This window comes from Tenrec ecaudatus, chromosome 16 (genome assembly GCF_050624435.1).
Source record: "Tenrec ecaudatus isolate mTenEca1 chromosome 16, mTenEca1.hap1, whole genome shotgun sequence".
NCBI lineage: Eukaryota > Metazoa > Chordata > Mammalia > Afrosoricida > Tenrecidae > Tenrec > Tenrec ecaudatus.
The window spans coordinates 24,254,285-24,275,636 of NC_134545.1; the positions used below are offsets into that span (position 1 = coordinate 24,254,285).

General features: G+C 52.4%; 1 protein-coding gene and 1 non-coding gene across 2 annotated transcripts in view; one reads left to right on the forward strand and one right to left on the reverse strand.

The window, feature by feature from the left end:
• Positions 1-21,352, reverse strand: part of OSBP2 (oxysterol binding protein 2) — a 158,974-nt gene that overhangs the window by 55,032 nt on the left and 82,590 nt on the right. The gene's annotated exons all lie outside the window — the stretch shown is intronic.
• Positions 16,488-16,678, forward strand: LOC142429945 (U2 spliceosomal RNA). The gene has a single exon (XR_012780454.1). It is a non-coding gene; the product is annotated as a U2 spliceosomal RNA (small nuclear RNA).

Consider the following 21,352-nt stretch of genomic DNA (forward strand, 5'->3'; position numbering starts at 1 on the left):
GAGCCCAAGCAGCCCTCACCACAGGCTCCGTGAGGGTTATGCCCTCCTGCGGTCTGCTTCCCCCTCCCTCCTCAGGAGCACACAGTAGAAGGCTATGTCTGAGACTCAGCCCTCTGGGCTGGAGCCACTGTCCCCCCACCCCACCCCACCCACCAAGGGAGTCCTACCCAGTACTGAGCAGCTCCACCATGGGGGTCTGGCAAATGCAGTTTCCTGAAATGAGGTTCACCATTCAGAAAGCAGCTCCTGTCCTAGCATGTAAGAGACTTGGGGAAGGCTGGGCTGCGCACAGTTAGTATGTCTTCCGAGAGAGAAGGAATCCTTAGCAATTGTGTTATATTGACTGGCCCTAGGGGTACAAGGCATGGAGCCAACCATGCTGGACCACGGTTTTTGAACAGCAGCTGTCAGTGGTGGACTGTGAGCTGAGCAGCAAGCACTGGGGCCACGTCTTTGCACTGCCCACACTTTCTTCTCCAACCCTCACAGAGAAGCCAGTGACTTGTGCAGGGTCCCCTGGCTTGGCACTGGCTTGCTCTAGCTACACTCAGAGGCCACACTCTGAACCATGCTCCAAGCTGCTTCCTGGGCCCTCTGAGGCCTCATGCGAGAATTTTTTTAAAAAGGAGGGGGGCCATGTTACATGGGATTGAGTGAAGAATCATCTGAATGCTTTGGGGAAATGTTTATACCCAGGCTCACAGGCAATGTTTTCAAGGGTTTATATGTGCAAAGGGAAATCCAGCAGTGGGGATCTCACCAGATGCTCTGAGTACCGTGGAAGGTAAGGACAGAGTGACCGTGGACACACAGGGAGCCTGGGGCAGTCATGTAGATCCGCAAGGGTAACAAACCTCTAGGAGTCCAGTGATGGAGGCCGCCTACTCCAAAAACCTAACCCACTGCCATCAAGTCAGTTCTGACCCATGGGAAACACATACAGGGTTTTCCAAGGCTCTAAGTCTTTCTGGGAGCAGACAGCCTCATTCTTCTCCCACAGAGCAGCAGGTAGGTTTGAACCGCCAACCTTGTGGTTACCAGTCCAAAGCTCACCTGGCAGCACTGGTAGGGCTCCTTGGAGGCTTTCTAGACAGCTCTAAACAACTTGAAGGATTGAATTACAGGAATAAAAGGCTTGGGCCCAAATTCTTGGGGGACAACTTAGTCAATTGGCAGAAGACAGTTCACAAAAAAGTATAAGTAATGTTGTAACCTTCCTGAGGGCCACTCATTCCAACTACCCTGGGTTTCCAGTTCCTCTGCTAACCTGGTGAGCGGCATCTGGGGTCTTAAAAACTTTCAAGCAGATATCTAAGATACAACTATTGGTCTCTACTCATATGGTGCAAAAGAGAATGAAGAAATCAGAGGTTCAAAGAAGAAACTAATCCAGGGGCTAATAGCCCACATGAACCACAGCCTCTTCTAACATGAGACCAGAAGCACTAGATGGTGCCCAACCACTCTGACCAGGGACATGGCAGAGGTCCTAGATAGAAGAGCAGAGAAAAGTAGAATAAAACTCAAATTCCTAAGTAAGGCCAGATCTACTGAACCAGATCTACTGACCAGAAGAAACTCTGATACCACCCTAAGATAAACATTGATTGTGGAAGTGAAGCTATTTCTGTAGGCTACCTTTCAGCCAAATAACAGATTGGTGAGTAATGACCTTGAACAACTAATTATATAGACCAGACAGCAAATATTACCGAAACCAAAGGCAAGGAGGGGGAGGGAAGCTAGATCAATGCAAACAGAATGGAAATAATGAGAAAGCTAACACATTAAAAAAAATTGTAACAGAACCATTTCTATAAAACTTGCTAGTGAGGAACTGGATTTGCTGTGTAAACTTTGACCTAGAACATCATAAAATATTATTTTTTAAAGTACATTAAGGAATTTTCAATAGAGCAACTTTAATTATATAGAATATAATTATTATCTGATATAATACAAATGTATATTAGATTCTGCTCTAGCAAAATGCTTGAAAATGCTTTTTAAAAAACCTACCCTATGGGGCAGGAGGAAGGTAAAAGATCTAGGAAAGCAAAGCTATGGATAGAGGTATACACATAGGTGTGTACATATGTTAATTCATTAATTCATAAAAATAGAGGTATGGGCCTATGTACATAGATTTATAAGGAAATGCACTAAGATAGTGGGTAGACTTTGGGCCTCTGCTCAAGCCCTGCCTCAATGCAAGAACATATGTATATAAGAGAGAGTTTCATATAAAGGTTAAGTGTACTTTAAGAAAGCATCCCAACCCAGTGCTGCCCAAGTCCAACATTAGCCCATATGTCCAACACCAATCCACAAAGTCCTCCTCCATCTCACAAAACACACGCAATGATGCCGACTGCAGGAGGAAAGTTGAATCAGTGAGTGTGTAAGCATCTTAGCGCTGGCAGGGGTCTCCACACAGCTGCTCCAGCACCCAGAGCTACACTGGGGTAGGTCCATGCTGCTTCTCCTCAGGGATGTCTTGCAGGAAGTGAGTCTTGCCAGCCGAAGCAGGCTAAGGCAGCTGCACCTTGATCCAACCATCACAAAGCAAGAGACCCGAGAACTAGAAAGGTGAGGCTCAACGAGCGATTTATCCCTCCGCCCTTCAATTAACCCCACATGTGTTTATCGGCCAGGTTGGCACAATAAACCTTAACTATCTCAAAAGCAGATGGTGTCCGGCTATCAAAAGATACAGCGTCTGGGGTCTTAAAGACTTGAAATTAAACAAGCAGCCATCTAGCTGAGAAGCAACAAGGCAACATGGAAGAAACACACTAACCTGTGCAATCATGAGGTGTCCATGAGATCAGGTAACAGGCATCAGAAGACCACAAACAAACCCATATTATTGAGAATGAGGGGGGCCAGAGCAGAGACCCAAAACCCATCTGTAGACAATGGGACATCCCCTCACAGAAGGGTCACGAGGAAGGGATGAGTCAACCAGGGTGCAGTATAGCACCAATGAAATGAGCAATATTCCTCTGGTTCCTAGAGGCTTCCTCACCCCCCACTATCATGACCCATGTCCTGCCTTTCACTGCAGGCTAGACTGGAGCCTGTACACAGGAACAGATAAAAGAGAAGAGCTCACGACACACAGAATCCAGGAACAGGAATGGGAGTAGTGATACCAGGAGGGGAGGGAGAAGATGGGGAGAGGTGGGGAGAACAGGGAACCCATCGCAATGACTGACACATAACACACACACCCCAACGTGGGGGGGGGATGGACAAAAGAAACCATGGGGGAAAGGACAGCGCAGTGGTCAGTGTAAGATAAGAAAATTAAAATAATTTAAAATTTATCAAGGGGTTATGGGGGGAGGGAAGGAGAAAAGAGCTGATACCAAGGGCTCAAATAGGAAATAAATGTTTAGAAATTAATGATGGCAACAGAGGTGCAAATATGCCTGATACAACTGATGTGTGGGTTGTTCTAAGAGCTGGAAGAGCTCCTAATAAGATGATCTTTAAATAAGACAAACAAAACCCCTACCTTAATAGGTTGCCAGGAGGTATCAAACCCGAATCACCGCCATAGTCAAGTCTGACTCACAGCGAGACCATCGGACAGACTAGCACGGCCCTTTTGGATGGCCAAGACTAAAGCTCTTCCAGAGTAAGCAGTGTCATCTGTCTCCCAACGAACAGCTGGTGGGTTTGAACCGCCATGCCTATGGCTCAATGCCTAGCCCACTGTGCCACCCAGGCTCCCTAAAGGGTGCCAAGTAGTCCCTAAAGAAGATACCCAAACCGGCAACCACTGAGTGGCTCCCAACCCTTGATGGCCGCCCCGCTGGCTGCTAGTTGACAGACTCAGATCACCAGGCCTTTCTTCCAGGGCACTGCTGGGTGGGTTTGGACCGCCGGCCTTCAGCTGAGCGCAAACCATTCGCAACAAACGAAAAAGTCCACCAAGCAGCGCAACAGCTGGATAGACAATGATCAATGGGGGCATTCCGATCAATTTGCTGGTCGGTATCTTCAGCCCTCAGTCCCCACAAAGTTTCTTTCCGGGCCGCCTCTGGGTGAGGCTGACCCCCAGCCCTGCTCTTGTGCCTCCCCTGCACTCTTGGCTCCCAGGCGTCTCCTGAGTGATTCCCACAGGGTGGACGCCAGGCACAGTACACATGACCTCCTAGCACCAAGCACACAAGTTCTGTGACCTTCCTGAGGCCCACTCACCCCAAATCCCTTGTGCCAGAAACCCTTGGGATAGCTGCAGTGCCCATCCCCACCCCTCTTACCTCACATCTAACCCCACACATCAAGACGGCTGACTTAAATCACTTGAGAGTCTTGGCTTTCCTCTCCTGGCTGCAGTGACCCACTTCCCTTTGTCCTGGCCTACCTGGCCTGCTGCTGCTGTGGCCTCCCTGGAGGCTGGCCTCCCCACCTCCACTTGCTACCAGCACGTTGTTAATGAGCCTCAGTTGGCGATATGTGCCCTCCTTTGCTCAATCACAGAGTACCCAGTCACAGTGCACACTGTCAACTGACGTCCACAGACATAGCTGTGTGTGTATGTGCAACTCCTGCTCGTGCACTACGCGCAGCAGAAAAACAGGTCCCCCGGGCACAAGACGAGCACCAGAAACTGGGGTGCGTCCTTGGAGGGCCACAGGGCAGCACACTCAGGAACCACCTATGTCCACCTCCCAGCCCAGGATAGCCTCTGGGATCCATCACCCGGGCATGATGGATTAGCAGCACAAAGGTGCCCGGTGCTGTTTATGAGAAAAACCAAGCATAACTTGGGTCTGGAAACAGGCAGCGATTTCCCTCCTCATATCCATGAACTAACGTGGTGCCATTAACATCTACGTCTATGGCACAGATGTAAAAAAGCATGGTTAAAACAAAAGTACGGTGGTGGAGGGGGGAGGTGCGTAAACTCCAGAGGCATGTTGCTAATTTTGTGAAAACTCTGCATATGTAGACATGTTAAGACTATAGGATCCCAGGTGGCTGTCCTGGAGCACCTTGGGCTTTTTCTGTCCCAGCACCTAGCAAGCCCTCCTGTGCGTTCCTATTTACCCGTGTGACTCCCCATCGGAATGGGAGCTCCCCGAGGGCAGAGACGGTAGCCTTTTCCCACTATCCTCGGTCTCCAGTTGTCATGGTAGGGTGCTCACCGAATGAACGAGCTTGAGGATGGGAAGATCAATGGGCGCATTGATCAAGAGCCCTGCTTCGCTGGCTGATCACACCTTTGCCTTCCCACATCCTCCATAGCTGCACCCTGCTCTACCCTTGTGCAGACTCCATCCGCCCTCCTCCTGCCTCCATACCTCTAGCCAACCCCTGACTGGATAGATAGGTCAGAGGTGAGCAAGGGCTTGGGAGTCAGGCAGGAACTAGACCCCATGTTGGCTGTCTGACCTAAGTTGGCCACAATCCTTAACCACTGTTGGCATCTAGGGATATTTGGGTTGCCGGCTTGTCGATAAAGAGGGGTCTGCAGTCCTGACACAGTTGGCTGAGTTTGTCCACACGGTCTGGAGAATTGAGTTCTCTGAGGGCGACCAGCCCAGAGGGCAGGCATGTCCCTCGTGGAGACACATTAAGAATGAAACCACTTAAAACAGCAATGTACTAAGAGTGCCCATGCTACTAATTGCCCTCATGATTAAGAAATTATTCTGGACTGAAGCCAAAGAATTTAATTCAAGAGCAATTTATGACCATGTGCTACCGGGCAATTCAAATGAACTTCTGGGGGACGGGGTGTGGTTTCAGTTCATTCCTGATCATTTTAGATCGGAAAATTAGAAGGGAAGAAAATGCAGGAAATGGAACGAAATGGAGGAAAACGGAACAGGAAAGAGTCGAAGGGTGGTGGGTGCCTGGGTCCTGCCATGCCTGCCCTGGGCAGTGAGGAACAGCAGGGAGGGCAGAGGCCACTCTCCGGGAGCTGAGCATGCCAGGCTGGCCTGCCCCAGGTGAGTGGCGGGTTCTGCTGGCATCTGCACCTGCGTGGTGGGGGTGGGAGAGACTGCGAGCTGGGGTCAGGTGTTAGCAGGCCTCTTTTCTGGACCCTTCTGCTCACAGAACTTCCTATCTGCTTGCTCCGTTGTCCAGCAAATGCTCCTCTCTGATTCATTGTTAAGAAACACAAATGAAAACGCCATTGGGGTATCCTTTTAAGTATATTAAAATGGTCAAAATGTACTTAATTATTAACACCCAAGGCCACAGAGATTAAAATGAAACTGACGGACGTGTGCCTGCACTCCTGATGGCGTTGGCATCTGGGTACCCATTTTCAGAAAGTGATGCCACAGCCCACTAAAGCACCCGCCCTCTTGTTGCTGCCTTTCACTCAGTAATCCGGCTCCTGCGGATTTTCCCTCTGGAGATAATTCAAGAGAGGCAAAAAGCTTTCTATTCAAAGATGCACACTGCATCATTATCTGCAATAACACAAATGGGAGGCTCGAAGGCTTCACAATGAGAAGATGATTCAAAGAATTAAGGGCTCATCAGCTTGCCGGAATACTATGCAGCCATTAAGATGGATCCACACTGGTTATTTATAACGCAGAATGGGAAGGGCAGACCATGCAGGGCTGTGTTTGACATAATGTTAAAGAAGTGGAACAGAAGTGTGTGTGGAAAAGGGGCCAGTAAGGTACCGTGCAGAACTCAAAAATCCCTTCCCAAGGGGACACAGGATGGGCAGCAGTCTGCAGGAAGTGTGTCCCCTGCTCAGAGGGGGTGAGTGAGGAGGCCACGGGATGGCAGCGGTCGGGCCTGTGATCAGAGAGCAGGACGTCCCGGGCAGTGGGGCTGGGGCTGTGCTCTGACCTGCCGCTTGCTCGCTGGGGAACAGTGAAGAAATGAGGGAGTCTCTCAGGGCTTCCCCTTTTGCCTTTTATCCAGACATGGGGTTCTAGCCTTTGCAGAGCCCCGAACATGACAGCGTGGGTACAGTAGGTACTCCAACAACACGTGGGAACAAGGAACCCACCCGTCCTGAAAGCCACGGTCCTAGGCAAGGCCTGGGCTAGAGGAATCCAGAAAAAAGTCCATCAGCCTGGTTCCAAAGTCCGGGCACAGACACCTCCCCTAAGCAGCTGGGCTGAGGCTGGGAGGGCCAGAGCTGGCCAAACCAAAGTCCGGTGCAGTTAAGGGAGGTGTCCAAAGGTATTGAGTGAGCAAAGACTAGTCAAAGGCCAAGAAAGCCAAATTTTTACTCTTCAAGTTCTATTTGCCTCGCTCCACTACTCAAAAAACCATGCATAAATAGCTCTTATAAAATTTAGGAATTCCACAGCACCACAGCCAAGAGTCAAATAGAAGCAACACAATAGAAGCAACAAATGGAACAATATAAGCGATGAAGAGAAAATTCTAGCACCAGACACAGCCAACAAAGGAGCCATCCCCTTAGCATAGAATGAGCTCCTTCAAATCCATGGCATCAAAGCAAACATCCGGAGAGGAGCATGGCAAGCGATAGGACTGCACAGGCCACAAACTCCACACAGCTGGTCAGTCGGCACATGGCAGTGTACTCAGACTCCGCGGCCATGGGAGGAATGCCAGGCCCAGCAAGGAAGGGGCTTTGTTTACCCAGCTGGCTAGGAGAGAGTCAAGGGAATGGCATGGCCTCTGTTGACAAGCCACGCTGTTGGGTGAGACGGCCGCATTGCTCTTTGTGGCCGACAACCGAGTAGTCTGTCCATACTTATCATGTGCCTGTCTTTGCAATCCGGTTACGTCACTCCTAGGAATCTCAGCTAAGGGAGAAGTTCACCGACGGCGCAGGCCTGCCGACAAAGGTTCCCTCCGGCACTCTTAGGAATAGTGATCAATTGTACAGCACCTCCCTGTCCGCCAGGAGGGAAAGGATGACCACATTATGAAACACCGTGGGATTCTGTGTGGTGGTGTTGTGGGCTGCCATCGAGTTGGTTCCGACCGTGTACAACAGAACCAAACACCGCTCAGCCTGCGCCCTCCTCACTGTTGTTCTCCCTGCGGCAGCCACTGTGGCCATTCAAGTCACCTGGGGAGGGACTGCCTGTGGTCCGCTGCTGCCCCGCTTTGCCAAGCATGCCGTCCTTTTCCGGGGACTGGTCTCTTCTGACAATAGGAGATGGATCTTTGTGTAGTACCATGTAGCTCCACTAAAACACCCACTGCCATCGAGTCAATTCTGGCTCATAGCGACTTCATAAGGACAAGGTAGAAAACCGAGACTGGAAATCCCTTCAGGCGTGGAAAGCCTCGTCTTTCTCCTGCAAAGCAGCTGGTTGTTTCGAACTGCTGATCGTGCAAGGGGCAGCAGCCCAACGGGTAACCATTATGCCCCCAGGGCTCCTTACTGCCATGCTAAAAACCAAACCAAACCCAAACTCACTGCCGTCCAGCCAACTCTGACTCATCGTGACCCTGTAGGTCAGGGTAGAATTGTCCTTGTGAGTCTCTGAGCCTGGAACTCTTGGCGAGAGCAGACACCCTGTCTTTCTCCTGTGGAGTGGCTCATGGTTTCAAACTGCTGACCTTGCGGTTAGTAGCCCGATGCCTTATATCTCTGAAATATATTGGTCGAGGAGAAAGCAGGTTGCTTATCAATGCATGCAATTTGACCTTGCTCACACAGAGAAGTGTACAGCTTGGGAGGCGGTCTGGAAAAGCCCCCATTACAGGTTGGTGGGGGGTAAAGGGCAGTGTTAAAAGATGGGGCTTGTTAGGTATTTTACATTGGCTTCCGTGTTTTACAGATGACAGTTGAAGCGGGTGTTCGAGAATCAACGGCGCTCTGTGTTGGAACGACTCCCGAATGGTGGGAGACGAGGCAGGAAAGGATGGTGCAGAGTGGCTAAGTTTGGGGGCAGAAGAGGCCAGAAGTCACACTAGAGCAGCCACCACACCAGTGCACACGGAACCAACCTGGCAGGCAGCAATCAGAGAGGGGCTGGATCATGTGGCACACCCGTGGCACAATCCCCATGAGGCGGAGGAGCAGAGCTGCCCATGGTGAAGGGCCCTGCAAAGAAGGGACACACAGCTGCAGGCAGGTGTGCGAGTGGGGACTCGGGGTCCAGCCACCCGGGGCCATGTTGCCGCCAGAAGCTCACAGCCATGAATCAGTGACTCTGAGCCTCATAGTTGTGACTCAGGGTTGAGGTCCAAGAGAAGCGACGTGTATGGGTATCCAGGTATCCATTCTCGTCCCCCGCCCCCACCGGGCCTGCTGTGGGCAGCATGGTCCAGAGAGGTGTCAGGGCCAGGGCCAGAAGAGGGAAGATGTCATGGGCAAATGGAGACAGGAGACACGGACAAGGCCCTCATTGTGGCCCGCACCCCCCTACCTACCCCTCTTTGAACCCCTCTGCTTCCTGGTCTTTGTGCTTTTCATAAAACCACGGTCCTCAATCTCAGGCAGGAGTCTGCCCTCAGCTCCGTTCCATCCCCTCCCTACTCCCCATGGGGCCAAGTGATGGTGTTCACATCCGCAGCTACATGTCCTATCTTCCATCAGTGCCACCAGCGCAATCCCCTCGCCAGGCTCAGGTCCTCAGCTTGTCCTTAGCTGAGTCTGCCTTTCCCTCTCCAACTATTCTTTCTACCTGAGGCATACTCTGCCACTTTAGGACCAGGCTAGAGACCCAGGGGTCAGCTCTGTAGGTTGTCCCTCTCCTTGAGCCCCCTTACATACAATGAAGGCTACCTTCATGCAATGAATTTTACCATCAAAATAGTTTGCAAACCCATATCCTCTTCTCCACCTGGGCCAGTCACCCCCCCCCACATGCCCTGCACCCTTGCTCACTTCCAATATCTCAGCTTCCAAGTTTACCCCTTCGGACCCACCTTTCCCACCACCAGCGGCACAAGCCACTGAAAATACCATCTGCTTCATACCACTTCCCCTGCCTCTGTGACCCAACTCAGAAAGTTCAAATTCAAAGTCCTTTGCACTCCATGGGCCTCCAAACCTCCCACTACCCCCAGCTGACTCCACCCACTGCCCCTCTCTCCGGTCACCTGCGCTCACCTGGCCTGAGACACTCCTTTCCTTTCCATGGAGACCCTTGCTCCTCTCCACTTGGCAGCTGCTTCCTCGGACAGGGGACAGCTGGCGCTCAGAGGGGGCCTCCCGTGCTGGCATCTCTCAGGGCACCTGCCACTCCCTTTGCGTCCAGAGGAGAGATTATCTGCCTGGCAAACAGTCCAGTCCCAGGTAGGTCCTTGGGAGTGACTGGTGTCACGCAAGTGCTAAGGCGCAAGGGAGACAGCTGGGGGGCAGGGAGCGGGCAAGAGCACACGGGCCCAACCTGGGGAGGCATTGGCCTTTGAAACCAGAAATCAAACCCACTGTCATCGCGGAGATTCCAACTCACAGGGAGCCAATAGGGCAGGAGAACTGGCCCGGTGGGTTTCCGGGACTGTGAGTCCTTATGAAAGCAGAAAGCCCCCCTTGCTATCCCGAGTGTGGATGGTTGAACCGCTCACTTTGTGGTGCCCACCACACCACTAAGGCTCCTTCATGAGAAGTCAACCTGGGGTATCAAGGAAGGGAGCAGGGCCAGTGGGGGCGTGGCCTAGGGGAAGGGGAGGAGCCGAGCAGGACTGTGGCAGGCCAATGGGCGGGGCCTTGGTAAGGAGGAGGTGTTAAGGCATCAGGGTGCTGGAGTTCTGACTGTGAGACAGACGAAGCACTGAGCCGGAGGTAGGGGGTAGGGGGTGCTAGGGCGAGGGCAGAGGTTGCCTCGGCCTCATAAAATGCCATTCAATTAAAAACCACTAGCTCCTGGACTCCTATTAAGCAAGCATTGAGATGGGGGTATATGTCAAGCAGCCCAAAGGGATTTACAGGTTTCATAAATCATTCAAATTTATGGGCCAGAGGCACATCTTTTTCTTTCAGTGCCTGGTACCCAGGCTAATAGTTACAGGCATTTTGGGAGAAAGGACACAGCCAAGGGAACCAGAAACTGAACCAGACGACCTTTAGGCGATTGGGAAACGGAGTCGGTGCAGCCTGCAAAGGCAGCCCCATGTAGGCAGCAGCTCGACGGCTCTGCATTCTGGGTAGGGTGCTGGGGCAGAGCGAACGGGCAGCTTGGGTCACTGCCAAGGACCTCACGGGTCTTTGGATACAGGAAACCCTCTTTGTCGGAGCCACCAACTGCCCCAGGCTCCCCAGAGAGCCACTGATGGGGCAGTCTATTTATTAGAAGCAGCTCCTGCCTGGGTTAGGGGTAGACCCCATGCATGAGTCATTATGGTCTCTCTGGGCCTCGGGCTCTTCCTATTGGGAGATGGTGGCCTAGTTGACTTTCCAGGGCCTACCTGTCAGGCTTCTATGGCTGGGTTCACAGGCCCCAGGTCCTGGAGGGGCAGCATGTTTTGTGACCCTGCCCAGGTGACCTCAGCCCTTGCTTGTTTCTCCTCTTCCTGTCACCCAGCACCTCGGTGCTGTCATCTTAGTGTGAGGAGAGAGTGTAAAACTGGAGAGTAGGGTGACCGCAGGCATGCTGCTCCCCTTCTCCCCTCCTGTCCCCCGAGACATCCAGACAAGAAGTCTCGCCTTCAGTGGCCTCACACGACAGCACCTCTTGTGCACACAGTGCAGGGTCTAGGTACAGGACTGCATGGGAGACAACCAAGACTGCCAGCGGGATCTCGGCCCATACGCTGCTGATGGCCAACCCTCAGATGGTCTCTTCCTCGGTTACAGAGGAGAACTTGAGTCCCTTTAATTATGAAGGAGGTTTTAAGTTGCTCCGACTCTGGGTAAAAATAGGTAGCCTGGTTGAAATTACAGGTGTGGAGCAGGCTAAAAATATATCTCCCCACCCCACCCCCCTCCAACTTGAGCTGGCTATGGGAAACTTTTTGGTTAGAAATGAATTTTCAAAGCAGATGGCATTCAGAGTCCAGATGCATTGCTTTCCGGAAGCAAGAGCAATGGTCTACTGCCCAGCTGGCTCACCCACATACTTGGGGACTTTTTATCAGTGTAACAAGTCAGCAGGAATCGGCCCCTTGGTCAGACAAGTGCTCTCTACAGGGGGCCATTCATCTGGCCAAAATACCAGGTGCTGACCTGGTAAGGTAAAAAAAAAAAATGCCCTTGGGTGGAGGAAGAGAGAATGATCCAGCACATTGCAACGGGAGCGCATGCCCCACGCACAGTGTGGTTCACCTTTCCCTGTGACCTTTCTTCTCCACAGAAGATCAGGGCCAGGCAAATGACACCTGACTGCCAGATAGCCTGCTGGATGCCCGGATGGCTAGCACCTCCTTGGCATGCCTTCCCTCAGCACTGCAGCGCCACTGCAGCTCATCCTGACCCTAACACTGTCGCCCGCCGGCATGTCATCCACAAAGCTTCCCCCACCTTGCTCCCATCTCCTTGGCACTGCCAGCTACCCGATGAGCCACACGGGCTGCCCACCGAGTCCTTTCGGAAGCCCTCAGATGACCCACAATTCAGACCCTAGTCCTGCAGCAGAAGCTTGCCAGGACCTGAAGCTCCATTCACATCCATCTGGCTAGAACTGGCGCCTCACCCGGCTGGGAATCTAGCACAACTAGAGCTCCCCTCAGGGCCCCGAAGGATAGTCCCTCCTCCCCCAACCCCTTTCTCAGGGACCCGACAACCCAGCAAAGCCCCACCCCTCACACACATACAAGCGCCGGCCCCCCAGCAGCCCACCCATCCAGGTCTAAGAGTCAAGAGGTCCAGCTGTCTGACCTTGCCAGCTGATGGTGATGGGAAGCGTATGCTGGTGGGATCGCAGGCAGAGGTGACCCATCAAGTTTAAACACATCTCCCCCTGCGGTGAGGGGCTCAAGGTAGGTGGGGTAGGGGGGCAGCCTGAGGGCCAGGGAAGCCCACGGCTCCTCCAGCGGTATAGTTGCCCAGTCTGACCCCAAACTGCTTACTCAGAGACACGGGCTGGCTGGAGAGGGCTTTCCTGGTGACAGGCACCGCTGGAATTTAAAATCCCCTTTGCGTTCTGGGGAACACACACACGCACAGACACGCAGTGCCTGCTCAGTAGCCACTCCAGAGCTCCTCTGCCTGAGTCCAGCTTGTTCGCCACAGCCAAGTGCACTGAAGTGACTCTGGTTCGCTCGCTGGCCCTGATGCCCTGGCCATGGCAGCTCTGGTGACCCAAGGGGCCTGGAGAAAGGCAAGGGACGAAGGGCTCTCTCTACCGTTGCGTGCTGCTCCAGTGAAGGCTCTGGAGCCTGCCTTTCCTGCTAAAAATGGCTGGTTGCTTGCTGGGCCAAGTTCCAATGGTTGGAGTGTCAGGGCCAGCCCCCTTCCCAGAGGAGAGGAGCGTGGCCCCTCTGTGCCATCAGTCCCAGCCAGTGCCGGCGCCCTGCTGAGGGCTGCCCCCAAGGGGGGTGCAGGACGTGCCTCGTGACTGACCCACTTCTGGCTCAGCCCTTTGTCCCCTGGCTCGTGAGGGCTTGTCCACCACCCAGGACTGAGAAAGTGCTGGGACAGAGCTCTGGGCTTTCCGCCACCGGGCAGGCTGCTCAAGACGGGGCGGCAGCACCGTTTACAAAGGGGACGGAAGAAGGCAAAGCCTGAGGCCCCCACGCCCCACCAGCGCTATCCCCATGCTCCGCTCGCTCGCTCGTCCAGACTCACCCCAGGAAGGGGCTCTCGGGGGTGGAGGTGGGTCTGGCCCCGAGGCTGCGGGATCTCTTGCAGCGGTCGCCGCCGCCGCTGCCGCCTTCCCGCCGCCGAGCTCTCAGTCCATCTCGGTGCAGTGCCGGCTGCCACCGCCGCGCCAAGCCCGGGAGAGGGAGATGGAGAGCGGTCCCCGGATTGGGCGTGTGCCGCCCGGCGGCCCCGGGCCCGCCTCCCCGCAGCTTCAGCACTGCGGCCAGCGGCCAGCCCGCGCGCTGCGCTCGGAGCAAGCAGACCGGCGGTGCGCTCGGCTCGGGCTCGGCTTGGGCTCGGGTTCGGGCTCCGGCTCGGGCTCGGGCTCGGGTTCGGGCTCCGGCTCGGGTTCGGGTTCGGGTTCGGGCTCGGGCTCGGCCTCCCGCTCGGCCTCCCGCTCCGGCCGCCGGGCGGTCAGCCTGAGCGCGGCAGGGGCGCGGCGCGCGGCGAGCGCATTTCTCCAGCTTCTGCCATGCCCGTCTCCGCCCGCTGGTGGCAGCGCCAGGTGTGCGCGGGGAGGCGGGGAGAGCAGCGGAGGCCACTAGGTGGGACCTCGGAAGACTGGACCCACCGCCTCGTTCTCCGCCCAGAGGGCCTAGACGAACGTGTGCTCCGTGGGGCGGGCGGGCGAGCAGTGGGGAAAGTGCGGCTCAGCCTTTTAAAATGCCCCCAGCGAGCTTGGCCCGGAACCTGACCCGGCGCCGAGGGCGCTCCCTCTCGCCGAGGCCCAATCCGGCTGCAGAGGGCCCGGCCCGCACCGGGCCAAGAGGAAGAGGGGGCCCTGGAGTGGCCTGCGGCTCATTCCCCACTGCCAACCGCACCACGCTGCGCTTACAGGCAAATAAAGGGTTTACAGAACTAGGCCAGCAGGAGCCCTTCGCCCACCTGCAGCACCCCCGCCCCCCTTCCTGGGTGCCAGATCCATCCATCAACCAACCAATTAATAAACGTTCTGAGCAGATGGGGAAACCTGGTCATCACTTCCGCCTTCTGTATTTCTCCGGGAATCTCTCCTGTGGCTTCCCATCTCCTGCTGGGAAAGTCCCGACATGAGACTGGAGGCTTCAGCTCTTGTGACCTGGTTCTGCCACAGACTGGAGGGGCTTGGGCTCAGCCAGCCTCGTTTTCTCTGCTGCGATGTGGGGGGCGGCACTCCCCCCCACCCCCTGGCAAGAGTCCGGAGAGAGTCCGCTGCTGCCCACGTTCAAGATGAGATGGCTTTCACTGGAGGAAACTGGCAGTTCCTGCCTAAGTCAACCTCATGCATTCAAATCCCGAGACATCTGCCTTGTTGATCATTTGGACTGAGGCCCTCCTTTGCAGGGTGAAAACTGCGACAAAGTATCGTCCAAGGTGGGGGCGAGAAGGGATGCGCTCATTCACGGATCTTGCCACCACACTAAGCTCACGAGCACCGAGTTGAAACAGCGTGAGAGCTGGTCCCTATCTGCCAGCCACATGGGCCATCAAGATTCAGTGACCGGGTGGTGGTGCTGGGGAGTAGGGCTCCTTCAAGTTTTCAGATACTGCAGAGACTCACAGTCCATACATGGAACCCTTCAAAACCCCGCACCCTTAGATCTACTTCTATATGCTTTTAACACATTTCTCCCCTCCTTTGAAAATGTATGGACACATATGGGTGAGAGTCTGTCTTTGTATGTTTCCTTACTTGGGATGGATTTCTTGATTATTGTGACAAAGGATCAACTCAATTGCTTTAAGTCCTGTCGGTGTCTTAAGTGATAGTACATCCCCGCCATCACCAGCTTGCCTGCCCCCATTGAATGCCCATGTCTCTTGTAGGAGCCCAGAGAGGTCTATTTCTATCCACATATACATACCCTGCTAGGACCCAGCTCAGACTTCCCACCGAGGTGCTCGAGTTTTTGCGCACTAACCACTGATGCCAGAGGTAAAGAAATAGAGGGTTGTTTTTTTTTTTTTTACTAACATCTGTGGTCTGACATCGATCAAACAAGCTGCATGGGTAGGTATTGGCGATTGGAATGTGAAAGTTGGAAACGATAAAGAAGAATCCCAAACCAAGCCCACTGCCATGGAGTTGATTTCTACGCACAGAGCTCTATAGGACAGTGGAGCCGCCCCCCTGGGTTTCTGAGACGGCAAATCTTTATGGGGAGCAGATTGCTCCCCATAAAGTCGGAAACCGCTGACTTTGCAGGGAACTATGGCCTTGGTGATAGAAATGACATCAGAGATCACATGACAGAACTTTGCAAGACCAACGACTTAGTCATTGCAAACGCCTTTTCCTGACAACCTAACTGGTAACTGCACGGGTGGCTCACAGGATGGAATACGCAGGAATCAATTGGATACATCTGTGGAAGAGATGACGCAGGAGCTCAATATCCGCTGTCAGAACAAGGCCCGGGGAAACTGGAACAGACCATGAATTGCTCATAAGCAAATTCCACGTGAAACTGAACAACGTTCAAACAAGTCCATGAGAGCCAAAGGACCATCTAGTCAGAGTTAATGCACCGAACACGAATGAGCGAAGAACTGGGGGAAGGCATTATAGATTAAGAAAAGGTCATTTAAAAGACAGGAAGGACTAAAATGGATATCAGAAAAGACCCTGAAACTTGCTCTCGAATCTAGAGTAGGTCAAGTCACCAGAAGAGAGGATGACGCAATAGAAGATTTCAAGCGGCATCTTGGGAAGAACAGAACATCATAATGGGCAAAGAGTAGGCGTTAGGAAAACCAAAGGGGCAGGCCACATTCAGCCGTGTCAAGCTACCAGCACTGAAGGGCAAAACTCTGAACGACTTCAAAAGCATTCAAAGAAGAAAGAGCCATCACTTCTCGGCCTTTGGGCTAGCATCAAGTGTAGTACCTGTTCTTATCAGTTTAATATCTGATACGTCCTCTATCCGAGGACAAGATATTAAATGGATTTTTGGAATTAGGAGCTGGAATAGAAGCTTGCTCCATCCACTCCACGCATCGACCTGGTATTGCAATACCTCCAGGACCAGTACACTAAAAGAAGATGAAGAAGGAGGAGGAGGAGGAAGGAGGAAGAGGAGGAGGAAGAGGAGGGGAAGGAGGAGGAGGAGGAGAAGAAGAAGAAAGAAAGAAAGAAAGAAAAGAAAAGAAGAAAGATACTGTACCAAAAAGAATTGGCCAAGGTTCAACCATTTCAAGAAGTAGCAAATAACATACACTCAAGAGCTGGTCAAACTGAAGGAAGAAGCCCAAGCGGCGCTGAAGGCATTGGCGAAAACAAGACTCCAGGAATGGACATGTTTCCACAAACAGATGCCATGCTGCACGTACATATTTGCCCGTGTCAAGAAGTGTGGAAGACATGTTCCTAGTCCACGGAGTGTAGGACTCCCTAGTTGTGCCCATTCCAAAGATAGGCGATTCAACCAACGGAAAATGATTGAAGACGCTATCATTTCTATCTCACACAAGTAAAACTTCTGCTGAAAATAATTCCAAAGTGACTGCAGCAGTATTCTGCCCGAGAACCGCCAGAAATCCAAGCTGGATTGAGACGAGGGCATGGATCAAGCGATATCAATGCTGGCAGAGAGCAGAGAATAGCAGAGATCTGTTTACCTGTGTTTTGTTGACTATAAAGGCCTTTGACGGTGTGTCTCCTGACAGATAGTGCTCAACATTGCAAAGGACAGGAGCTCCTGATCATGCAACTGTATGGAGACCAAGAGGCAGTTATGGGACGAGATGAAGGAGATACTTTAGGGAAATCTGCTTCAGGCCTGTTCCTTTCACCATACTACTCAAACTGTAGCCGAACAAATCATCTGAGAAGCTGGACAGTATGAAAAAGGACGTGGCATCGTGACTGGAGGAAGACTCGGGAACAACCTGTGATATGCAGATGACACACCCTTGCTTGGTGAAAGCAGAGAGGATGTGAAGCCCCTACTGAGGAAGATCAAAGACTGCCGTTTCCACTGTGATCACACCGCAACACAAGGAGCACAGCTGCGCCAACAAGTAGTGTCACGCTAAACGGAGAAACGACCACAGCTCCGTTTCACTCAGGCCCACAGTCAATGCCCATAGTAGCAGCAGTCAAGAATTCAAATTACGCATGGCAAGGGCCTTGTTAAAGAGCTCAAAGTTAAAAAAACAAAAATCCGTCACTTTGAGGACCAAGGTTCTTCTGACCCCGCCAAGGTATCTTCAATCGCCCCATATGCATGTGAAAGTTGAATAGTCAATGAGGAAGACTGAAGAATTGCTGCTTCTGAATGTGGTGTACAACCCAGTTTTGTTTCAAAGCTAGATTCTTTTTTTTTTTTTTTACAAAACTACTTTATCACTTTCAAAGTACTCTCCATTACATCTAATGTGTTTGTCAAATCTGTGATTCCATTCTTGGAAACATTTTTCAAACTCATCTGGTTGGATGCTGACAGCACCTCCCTCGATTTTTTCCTCACCTCGTCTAGGCCTTCAAATTGCTGTCCTTTCATGTCCCTCTTCATTCTTGGAGACAAAAAGAAGTTGCACAAAGTGAGCTCAGGCGAGTAAGGCGCACGGGGCAAGAGAGGCATGCTGTTTTGCCCAAGACTGGCACACTGAGATGGCTGAGTGAGCAGGTGCATTGTTGTGGTGGCTAAACCAGTTCCTGTCTGCCACAAATCAGACCTTTTTTGTTGCAAGCTGTTACGCAATCTTTTCAGAACCTCTAAATAGAAAGCTTGATGAACAGTCTGACCTGGTGGAATGAACTCCAAATGCAATACAAGTCGACATATTCATCCATTGAGGAAGTTGACGGATGTCCAGAATGAGGTTTGTCATCAATCGGCATTTCACCCTTTTGAAATTTTTCCCCACACTGCTGTCTTTGTAAGCTGTGTTCAACATCACAACAGTTTCTGCAGCATTTTTCCCGAGCAGGAAACGAAACTTCACAGCCACATGCTGTTCTCTTAAATCGGCCATAACAAAAAAAGAGGTTCAAGAGAAACTACTTTATGAAAAATTCACTGTGACCAGATAGAACCTTCCCAGGTGATGCCACTGGGTGCACTAACTCAGAGCGAGTTGCTCAATGCTCGCCTAGCTGGAAGAATGCATATTACTAAAGAACCGCTCTGCCCAGTGCAATTCTGTTTGTTTGTTTTTTCTGGAGTATCCCTCATAAGCAAAGGATATTGAAAAGTATCATGGACTGTCAGGAGAATAAACAAGCTTGTCTTGGAAGAGTACAGCCAGAATCTTCCTTAGAAGCAAGGATGGCAAGCCTTCCTCTCGCCTTGTTTGATGTTTACAAGCAGGACCAATTTTAGAAGGACATCATGCCTGGAAATGAAGTTCAACGAAAAAGGGGAAGAATCTCAGTAAGATGGCTCGACACTGTGGCTGCAACAATAGGCATGACTGAGAAGACAGTGCCAGCCCTGGCCATATGTCATTCTGCTGAGTCAGAACTGACTTTATGGAACCAACGACAATGCCCAAGTTTACACTGAAGACCAAACAATGCGGGATTTGGGACTAACAGAAATTATCTAAGCCACGTGGATGATGCTTACTGGAATCCCATCACGGTTATTTTCTGGGGTCTGGAAAAGTCAAACACGTCATTGCTTCTCATGTCACTCTAGCAAACACTGGGGCAGCCCTGCTCCGTGTTAGGCTGGGTGACTAGAGAAACAAATGCAGTGACACTCATATATGTATATGAAAGAGTTTTATATTGAGGAGTAATTATATATCAAGAAGGCATCCCAGCCCAGTCCAACTCAACTCCGTCCCTCTTCAGCCACGTGCAATGATGCAGAATGCAGAAGATCACAGGCTGGTGGGTCAAGAGTCGTGTGGATCCAAAGTGGGTGTTCGCGTGGCAGGGTCTGGGCAACTAACTCTCAAGGTGACCATCAGAGTCCCAGCAAGCAGGAAGGCAGAGTAGTAGAGTGAGGAAGATGTTCCCAGAGTCCTCCTTTGGAGAAGGCCACACCCCTAAGGCCACACCATCAGGCTGACCTGATTGACAGGCTTGACTCCACCCCTGGCCAGGGGTGTCTGGTTGACATAAAATCATCAAACTACCACATGCCCTATTGTGCCACAGCTCACCCCGAATTCGGACTGTCGCATCACCCTGGTGAGCATTCTGTGATGACTGTTGTTGCTGACAGTCAGGAACATACACACCCCACCGCCCCCCTTCCCCCTCCCCCTTCCCCTCCAGCTCGACTCTGGTCCACAGGCCGAGCCTGGAACTGGAGGCCTGTGGGGGGTATTTGTCTATAGTCACAACCTTTATTACACCGTGTCCCTTAAATTCAAACCAAATCTGCCTTCAGCCCTCCCAGTCCAGTCGTGCATGGGTCTCTCCCTTGTGCCCCACACAGCTGTCCATAACCTGTCCATAATCCCCTTTCCCTCAGAACAGCCCGTCCCAGATTTCTGTGCTTCCTTGACCCCCCTCTGTCCTCATCACCCTACCAGGGACCTAGAACCAGCCTTCCTCCGCTCTCCCAGGCCCACCGTGGCAGCCTCCTCCCTGGGCTCCTTTCCTGACGAGGAAAAGTTCAACTTTTCAATCCCCCGGGTCTTAGCTAAACAGCCCCTTTCTGCTCCACTGCCCCGGGGCCCCTGGTGGCAGCCCCACCATCTGATCAGGATGAGTCTTTTGTGACTCTCCACCCTCTCGTGCCAACGTTCAGTCTCACCTACACTGTTTCTCTTCTCCTAGAATCCAGCTTCTCTGCCCATTACTGAAGCCACAGAGGCCTCAACCCAGAAGCACCCTGAGTGTGGGTGTGGCCAGTGCTGTGCCTGGTCCCAGGGGTACCCACTGTCCCTGCATCTCTGCTCCCTTGGTTTCCCCCAATACTCCCTGCCACGACTGTACACTTGCCCCGCAACCAGCACACACCACTCAGTCATGTCCACTTTCGTGCACAGGCCTTTCCAGAAAGTTGCCAGCTTTCATGGAGTCCTGTGGGCACCGGCAAAGCACGCATTGAGCAAGCCACCAGTGCAGGTAGTGACCCTGCATGTCAGCATTTGATATGTGCTTTGGGATATTCTACATTTCATTCTCTCTCTCTCTCTCTCTCTCTCTCTCTCTCTCTCTCTCTCTCTCTCATTTCTCACCTCCAGGTCACACCCTGCCCAGCCCAGCCCTGGATACCAGCTCCGCCCAGGGCTGTCTTTCTGTGCCGCCAGAGACTCCACAGAACCAGTTCCTTCCTCGCCAGGGGCCCGAAGACAATCCGACACCAAGAAGGCGTTGTGCAGCCTGTTATTACATAGCCACATTCAGGACCGTATCCTGCCAATCAAACACCAGGTCTAACTGGAGCCTGCCACCCAGGCTGAGCGGCCTAGACTCGCCACAGTACTGCCTCAAAAACACAGCTGCTGTCAGGGACCCCGCCCCAGGTGTGTGTGTGGTGGGGAGGGAGGGGGGTAAGTCACAGTTTACTTTCTGCAGATCAGAAGGCACTCTGCCGACTAAGTACTGACTGGCATACTCTAGGAATAAAGCACACAGGCCTAACCGCTTTAAAAAGCACCCAATACAATTGATGTTTGGATCGTTATGAGAGCTTAAGAACCCCCTATAAAATTATTTATTTTTTAAAAAAGCACCAGCTGCAGAGTCAGGCCTGGGACGGGTGCCCAGCTTAGCCACATACACGCTGTAAAACTGACCAGGCATTTTCT